Raw genomic sequence first — 8,388 nt, forward strand, 5'->3', positions numbered from 1 at the left:
CAGAGTGGACAGTGAGAGAGAGAGAGACAGAGAGAAAGGTCTTCCTTTTGGCGTTGGTTCACCCTCCAATGGCCACCGCATCCAGCGTGTTGCGGCTGGCACACCACGGTGATCCGAATGCAGGAGCCAGGTGCTTCCCCTGGTCTCCCATGGGGTGCAGGGCCCAAGGAATTGGGCCATCCTCCACTGCACTCCCTGGCCACAGCAGAGAGCTGGCCTGGAAGAGGGGCAACCGGGACAGAATCTGGCACCCCGACCGGGACTGCAAGGCGGAGGATTAGCCTATTGAGCCACGGTGCTAGCCAACATCTTGTTTCTTTTTATTCTATTTATAGTCCTTGCATTCTGCTTTATTTTGTACAGTTCTCTGAGTCCCTGCTTCAACTCTATGTGACTGAAATGCTAGGTGCACTTTATGCTAATCATCACATTGATTGCTTGCTCCTCTATTTTTGCTTACTTGCCTCAATGAAGCCTCATAGCATGTACCTTTTAACTTTAACACCCATTGTTTCTCAATAATACTATCCTTATTCTTTTGTTTTCTGTCTCCTGAGACTGACTCAATGTGCCACTTCCTAATGTAAGATGTATATCAGGATATTCTTTTCTCCTCTTTCTCCCCATCACTTGGGGACACACAGTCTGACTTGGGAGATGGGATGAAAATTCCTTGATTTATATTGGAAACATAATAGAAATAGAAGGAAATTTAGATTTTTGTGTATGCCACACACACCCAAACTCTGAGCGAACTTTGAAAATTTTCCTAATACCTTTCAAACAGGACTATGACAGTGCTCTTTTTGCAGAGCCTAAAACAATACAACACTAGCTCGCCAGGATCTCTGGCATAAAGAATCTGTGCTTGGTATAGGTAAAGCATGAAGTTCAGAGCTCCCAGCTCTAACACTTCCATGGAAGATGCAGAGTTTTGGTACTCTGCTCACTTGATACTTGGTTCCTGGATAGCTGCACCCAACTCAAACCAGTAATCAGCACAGAGTGGCCCAAGATATCTTGTCCTTCTGATACAAAGCCAAAGTCATCCTCACATCTGAGCACTCTCTCAGCAAGCATCTGTGGGTATTAAACTTCTCCATCCATCATTAGTGCAACTCTTGCAATTCTGCATCTGGGTATTGGCCAACAGTCTCTAAATGCACTCAGCTCCTAGACCAAGCACTCACCTCATAGTTCCAGTTGATTTGATGTGTATACTGGCCGGGAATCTATCTGCCAGGCACACCCACAACACCAGCAAGGTCTGTTCTCAACACCTAGGAAGCTTGTTATAGCAATCCTGCCCTCAAGAGATGGCTGCAGACCTGCATAACAGGAGTCACAGTGACTACACTGAGCCACAGGGAAAATGAAGATTCCTGCTATGGCTACTGTCAACAATAACAAATAAAAGCATAGGGAGAGTACACTACAAAATCTGACTGAAACTAAATATAAAGCACCCTACCAAATCAATATGCGGAGAAATATCTCCAGAAGTAAAGTTGGCAATGAATACCCCAGATATTCAAAAATCAATGTAGAAACATAGGAATCATGAACAAGGAAGGCAATACAACACCCAAAAGGAACACAATAATGCATAAATATTGGACCATGAAGAAAGCGAGATAACCAATATGCTTGAAAAGAATTCAAATGAAAGAGAAACAATTAAAGGAAATCAGGAATCAATACATGATGTGGACAGATTTATTAGAGGCAGATTTATTGAAAAGAACTAAACAGAAATATTAGAAGTGAAATATATTGAATAATTCAAATAAAAAATACAGTTGAAAGTCTTAAAAGACTAGATGAGGCAGAAGAAAGAATATGTGATCTATGAGATAGGTCTTTTGAAATATTTCAGTGATGCCGGCGCCGCGGCTCACTAGGCTAATCCTCCGCCTAGCGGCGCCGGCACACCAGGTTCTAGTCCCGGTCAGGGTGCCGGATTCTGTCCCGGTTGCCCCTCTTCCAGGCCAGCTCTCTGCTGTGGCCAGGGAGTGCAGTGGAGGATGGCCCAGGTGCTTGGGCCCTGCACCCCATGGGAGAACAGGAAAAGCACCTGGCTCCTGGCTCCTGCCATCGGATCATCGTGGTGAGCCGGCCGCAGTGTGCTGGCCGCAGCGGCCATTGGAGGGTGAACCAACGGCAAAGGAAGACCTTTCTCTCTGTCTCTCTCTCTCACTGTCCACTCTGCCTGTCAAAAAATAAAAAAATAAAAAATAAAATAAAATAAAATAAAAGAAATATTTCAGTGAGACAAAGAAATTAGAACAAATTGAGTTTTCAAGATCTATGGGATACCATCAAATGATCAAATATATCAAATATAAAAGTCTCAAAAATTCCTGAAGAAAAGGGGAAAAAGAAAGGTTTGGAAAATCTATTGATAACAGTAGAAGACTACTGTATTTTGGAGAAATATATAGACATCCAAATACAGCAAATGCATAGAACCTCAAATAGATACAATAAGGAAAGATCCCTACCCTAACACATTAGAGTCAAATTTTCAAAAGTGAAACATAAAAAGAATATCTTAAAATTTGTAAGAGCAAAATGCCAGGTAGCAAGTGTGTAACCTGTGTTACTGACATTACATATGGGCATGGGTTTGAGTCTCAACTGCTCCACTTCTAATCCAGCTCCCTGCCAATGTAACTAGGAAAGCAGCAGATGACGACCCAACCCAGCCTGGCTATCATGGCAATCTGCAGAGTGAACCAGCAGATGAATGGCTCACTCTCTCTCTCTCTCTCATTCTCTCTCTCTGCAACTCTGCCTTTCTAATAAATAAAGCAAAATCTTTTAAAAATAAAATTAAAAGGTAAAGATTGGGGCAGGCCTTGTGGTATAGTAGATAAAGCCACTGTATGGGATACTCACAGCCCATGATGTGGTGCCTGTGTCAGTTCCCACTACTCTGCACTCACAATCCAGCTTTTTATGTTTGTGTGAGAGACGGTGGATGCTAAAGAAAGAACTTAGCTACTTATTACTCATGTGGGAGACTCATATGGACTTTTTTTTCAGGTAAAAATATGATACTTTATTATAATTTTTTAAATTTCAGAACTGCAGGATGAATATCATTAATGACAGACAGACACACACACACACACAAACACTTGGATGGACTTTTTAAAATGATTTATTTATTTATTTGAAAGGGAGAGTTACAGACAGAGAAACAGAGGGAGAAAAAGACAGAGAAACAGATCTTTCATCTGCTGGTTCATTCCCCAAATGACTGCGATGGCAGGAGTTGGGCCAGTCTGAAGCTAAGATCCAGGAGCTCCTTCTGGGTTTCCCACATGGGCGCAGGGGCCCAAGCCCTTGGGCTATCTTCACTTCTTTCCCAGGAACATTAGCAGGTTGGAAGAGGAGCTAATGGGACTCAAACTGGTGCCGGTATGAGATGCTAGCATTGCAGGCAGTGGTTTAACTCACTATGTCACAACTACAGTCCCGTCTTTGTTACTTAAATCCTTATGAAAACCTTTAACTTTTTAAATAATTTCTTTATTTAAAAGAGAGACAGAGACATAGGGAGAGAAAGAGAGAAATCTTTGTTTTGCTGTTTCTCTTCTCAAATTTGCATATCTATGGCCAAGGCAGGCTGAAGCAGAAGCTGGAAAGTCCATCTAAGAGGCCAGCACTGTGGCATAGTGGGCAAAGTGTTTGGGCCCCTGCTTTCACTTGTGAGACTCAGATGAACTTTCTTGCTTCAGTCTGGCCCAGCTCCAACAGTTACTTCCCTTTGGGAAGTGAACCACCACATGGAATCTCTCTTCCCCACCCTTTCTCTGTAACCCTGCCTTTCAAATGAATCAAATAAGTATCTAAAAAATTAAAGATCAAATGATATACTGCTTATATGAGAAAAGAAATTTTAAATTAAAAAATACAAAAAGATAAAAAGTTAAGAGTTAAAAAAGTATACCCACATGTAAGAAAGATGGTTATATTGGCTGGCTATATAAACAATGAACAGAATAATACTTAAACAAAAGATGTTAAATAGAGATAAATGGGGACATTTCACAGTAATGGAGGCTTCAAGCAATCTGGATAAAACAACTGGTTTTAATAGGGAACTGGATCCAGTCCTGGCTGCTCCACTTCCAGTCTAGCTCAATGCTAATGTACCTAGGAAAACAGTGGAAGATGGCCCAAGCACTTGGGTCCCTGCACCCATGTGAGAGACCTGGAAAAATCTCCTGGCTACTGGATTCAGCTTAGTGTAGCCCCAGCTATTGCAGCCACCTGGGGAATGAATAGGCAGATGAAAGACCTCTTTCTGTCTCTCCCTCTCTCTCTGTAACTCAGCCTTTCAAATAAATAAAATAAATCTTTTAAAAAAGGAATAATACAATTATTTTAGAACAATTATATACATATTATATATAACATATTTGTCTACCAAAATGTTTAATGTTATATAAAAAAGACAAAGGTATGCATAGACCATTCAACAATAGCACTTGGAGACTTGAAAATCTTTTTGTTTTGTTTTGTAATTTTTTTCAACTTTTATTGAGTAAATATAAATTTCCAAAGTACAGTTTATGGATTACAATGGCTTTCCACCCCCATAATGTCCCTCTCACCCGCAACCCTCCCATCTCCTGCTCTGTCTCCCATTCCATTCACATCAAGATTCATTTTCAATTATCTTTATATACAATGAGTGTTCCAGCAGTTCCTTAAAAAAAAACCACTTTGTCTTCAGACTGCACTAGCAGTGCTATTGAAAATCCTCCCATTCAAGAGGTGCTCAGTTCATCAGAAAACAATGAATGTATAGCATCTACCAGTGCACAGTTGGAATCTGGAGCTAGAAACATATTATATCCTGAAAAATCTAACTCTGAAAATAGTTTTGCCTTTGACAAAATTGAGGCAGCCAGAGGGGTGTGTGGATCTGTACAGCAGTAGTCTAGAAATGCCAACACAGAGAGTTTGCCATCATGGTGGAAAGAAAGGAAAGATCATGATGCTTTTTCCTCAGACTACATTTCACAGATGCCCTGAGCAGACTGAGAAATGTATTTTAGACACCAAAAGTCATTCTTCCCAAAAGGATCAACCTAAAGGACCATCCTAACAGACACAAGAAAGCATGTCTTTCTGAATTGTCCTAGCCTGGTGGGCATTCTTGTCTTGGAGCTCATTACCAAGACAGTCTAAATGAAGATCCAAAAACCAAAAGAGATGACATCCTGACAGAGAGGGTGAAGCTGTCTCCTGGGACACGGGCATCCCAAATGAGAGCCAGTTTGAGTCTCGCTGCCCCACTTCAGATCCAGCTCCATGATGATACCCTTGGGAAAGTGGTGGAAGGAAGCTAAAGGGTTTAAACCTCAGCTACCTTTGTGGAAGACAACGATGGAGTTCCAGGTTCCTAACTTTGGCCTGGCTCCACCATGGCTATTGTTATGGCTCTGTAGAAACAATCAACAAGCAAAACCTCCCTGACTGAAGCCATCACATGCCCTGTCTTGGAGGTAAGATACAAAGTAAATTATCTGCAATCCCTTTCCTATCATCTCAATGCCTCCTTATTAAGCATTTCCAGGTAGCCGGTTGTCTAACCCTTGTACAGTGAACATACAAAGATGTCATGTGACCAGACATCTGTGTGCAACAAGAATACCTTGTTACCATATAGTTGTTTTAGCTCAGGGAATTTAGAATCCACCTAGTGATTAATGACCATTTCAGGCTTATTCAGAGCAAAAGTCTTTTGCAATTGAAGTTGGTCTTTAAATTGTACTTAAAATTAAAAGATCAGAGCATCTTCTGATTTGTTTAATTTTCTCCAATGTAATTTTCTCCTGTGTACTCAAGGACTGGTCTGGATCATTGTCCTCAATTCCCACAGTTTCTCTATGAAGGAAGAGCCACTACTCTCATCCCATCTTACACATGGGGAAACAAAGGCACCAAGAGATCTAGCCACTTGCAAACCACACAGTCAGCAAGCAGCAGTGGTAGAGCCAGGGCTCTAACCCCACAGACCACACCAATCACTATTTTAATTTTACTAATTTTAAAGGTAGAAACAGGCAGGGAGACGTCTCCCATTCAGTGGTTCACTCCCAAAATGCCTGCAATGACCAGGGCTGGGCCAGAACACAGCCAGGATGTGGCGAGCATTCTGCCTCTCCCAAATGAGTGTCAGGGGCCTGATATCTTAAGCCATCACCCACTGCCTGCAAGGATGTGTATTAGCAGGAAGCTGATACTGGGAATTGAGCTGAGGCTCAAAGGCACTTACTCTAGATAAGAGATGTGGGTGTCCCTAGGGGCAACTTAACAACAGCACCATATGCTCACCCTGAAGTAATTTTACTAATATTATGACATTCTGGAAAGCTTCATATGCTTGAGTGAGGTAAATGATTCCCTCAGACACATTGAAAGTTCAGTTTTTCATTTCCATTTTGAAGCTCTACTTACTTAACTAAAATTGATAGAGGAACAGAACTTAGGATAGTTAATCAAGGAAAGTGTACTGGTTTATTGGAAACCATACTGCAGCAGCAAAATTAGCCTTTTCTGTCTCAGATGTTTGGTTCGGATGCTGTTCCCTAAACTCTGCATTGGACACTTCTAGCATTTTCCAGTATCCCAGTTCTGCTTCTTTTTGGACATAGCTGCCTCTTGATCTTTTCATCTCACCATTGCTTCTCCCCACCACCTTTCTGTTAGGAGAGTCATGGGTTGAGGTGACAAGCAGACTGAGAACAGTGAGAGAACAGTCACATTGAATCCTTACACACTTGGGAAAACTGAAACATCCCTGCAGTTCCTCAAGGGGAGGTGAACTCGATGATGATGATTATGAAGTGAGAAGCCACACCCAGGGCAGGAAGCCACATGTCCTGAGCCGGTCATTGCAAAAGGCAAAGAGCTGCAGTCTGGCGGTCATGGCCTGGGAATCCCTCCCCATCCCATCCCACTCAGAACCTGAATGGCAGGTCATCACTGCCACCACCGCTGCTTGTGTCACACTGTTGCCCTGTGCAGAAAGTGCCTTTTCTTCCCTCCAAGAAGGATGAGTATTTACTGGTTCTGTGGATACCCAGGTGTAGCAATCCAAGGAGGTAAATGTGATGTTCAGCCACTGTCTGTTGTTCAGACAACAGCAACAGCAAAGAGGAAAGCCTGGGTGGATGGAAACTTGGAAAGGTTGCTAAAGAATCTGAAGTGGATAAAGAAGGAATGCAGGGATGTGTTGGAGGTAGGTGGTACAGGTAGAGGGGACAAGATCCAGAGTGAAGGTCCTGACAGGGTCTCAGAGCAGTGTAGATAGAGGAAGCAAACTCAGAGGATACACAGTCAGAATGCTTAACAGGGCTCCATGAAGTGGCCTCCAAAGTAGGAGAGTTCCAGATGACAGGGCCCAAAGAATGACTGCAGATGACTCAGGTTGAGGGAAGAGAGATGTCCCTGATGGAGAGAAGAGGCCAAGGAAGTGGCAAGTCAGTCAAGGTCATGGATGGACCATTTATATTGAAGCCTATAGTTAACCAAAGGATAAAATAGCCCTAGGAGCTAGAGTAGAAAAAGAACTATCAATCAAAGGGCACAGTAATCATTTTTCTGTAACAATGTATTTATTTATTTAAAATGCAAGATACCAGAGAAGAGAAAGGCAGAGACATCTTCCATCCTCTCATTCATTACTCAAATGGTCACAAAAGGCAGTGCTAAGCCTGGCTGCAGCCAGGACCATGAACTCCATCCAGGACTCCCAGGTGGCAGAAGCCCAATCACTTGCGCCAACTCTGCTGCTTTCCCAGGCACATTGTAGGGAGCTGGATCAGACAAGGAGCTGACAGGACTTGAACCTGTGTCCATACACGATGACCACATTGCAGGTGAAGGTTTAATCTGCTACACCACAACATGGGTCCAGCAATCAACAGGATATATTTTCCCACAATATTTCTGTTCACTCATTCTCTCCTGCTTCTCTCTCTGGACCGCTACTTACATTTATTCAGAAGTCTAAACTATAGAACTTAAACATGTAAGGTTAACTTGTATCATTTCTTCACAATTCAAAAATAGCTAATTAAAAAAATCTGTGTAAGCAACAGCATTTCTTTTTTAAATTTTTTATTTATTTGACAGAGTTAGACAATGAGAGGGAGACAGAGAGAAAGGTCTTCCTTTCACTGATTTAACCTCCAAATAGCCGCTACACCCGGAGCTACGCCGATACGAAGCCAGGAGTCAGGAGCTTCCTCCTAGTCTCCCATGCAGGTGCAGGGCCCAAGCACTTGGGCCATCCTCCACTGCCTTCCCGGGCCACAGCAGAGAGCTGTACTGGAAGAGGAGCAACCGGGACAGAACCCAGCGCCCATA

This window comes from Oryctolagus cuniculus, chromosome 8 (genome assembly GCF_051225735.1).
Source record: "Oryctolagus cuniculus isolate XC-2025 breed Fujian yellow rabbit chromosome 8, ASM5122573v1, whole genome shotgun sequence".
Taxonomy (NCBI): domain Eukaryota; kingdom Metazoa; phylum Chordata; class Mammalia; order Lagomorpha; family Leporidae; genus Oryctolagus; species Oryctolagus cuniculus.